This window comes from Schistocerca piceifrons, chromosome 2, assembly GCF_021461385.2.
Source record: "Schistocerca piceifrons isolate TAMUIC-IGC-003096 chromosome 2, iqSchPice1.1, whole genome shotgun sequence".
Lineage (NCBI taxonomy): Eukaryota > Metazoa > Arthropoda > Insecta > Orthoptera > Acrididae > Schistocerca > Schistocerca piceifrons.
Window position 1 is genome coordinate 522,067,197 of NC_060139.1, and position 810 is coordinate 522,068,006.

An 810-nucleotide genomic window follows, 5' to 3' on the forward strand; every position below is an offset into this window, starting at 1 on the left:
ACACATTTTTCAGCATACAACATTCACTTAAGGAACAATTCCGAGACGATGATCAGTATCAAAGTAGACCCTGTCATAAAACAGTATATTTGAGGAATGTTTTATGTGCAATAAAAACTAAACTAAATAAACTCCGCCACAACAGGCCACGAAGGCCCCAACGCCACCGACAGACCGCCGTGTCATCCTCAGCCCACAGACGTCACCGGTTGCGGATATGGGGTCAGCACACCACTCTCCCGGCCGTATGTCACTCTCCCAGACCGGAGCCGCTACTTCTCAATCAAGTAGCCCCTCAGTTTGCCTCACAAGGGCTGAGTGCACCCCGCTTGCCAACAGCGCTCGGCATACCGGATGGTCACCCATCAAAGTGTTAGCCCAGCCCGACAGCACTTAACTTCAGTGATCTGACGGGAATCGGTGTTACCACTGCGGCAAGGCCGTCGGCTATTTTCTATGCTATAACATTCATGAAATGGATTGTCTTGCTCAGAGTCCCAATCTGAATCCTATGGAACACCTTGCGGATGAGTTAGAGCATCGACTGCAGATATCAGCATACAACATCACAACCTTCTCTTGTGTCGGCCATTGAGAAACATTGAGCTGCTGATCCTCAGCAGACATTCAGACATCTCATCCAAAGTCCTCCTAGCATAGTTTAGGCCGTTTCAAAGACAAAGAGTGGAAACATGAAATAAAAATGTACAGAAATAGGTGTTTAGATACACTATGTGATAAAAAGTATCCGGACACCTGGCTGGAAATGACTTAGAAATTCGTGGCGCCCTCCATCGGTAATGCTGGATT

At 47.4% G+C, this 810-nt stretch overlaps 1 pseudogene; it reads right to left on the bottom strand.

The window, feature by feature from the left end:
* Positions 1 to 330: 330 nt before the first annotated feature.
* On the bottom strand, positions 331 to 448 carry LOC124778421 (annotated as a pseudogene).
* Positions 449 to 810: the final 362 nt, after the last annotated feature.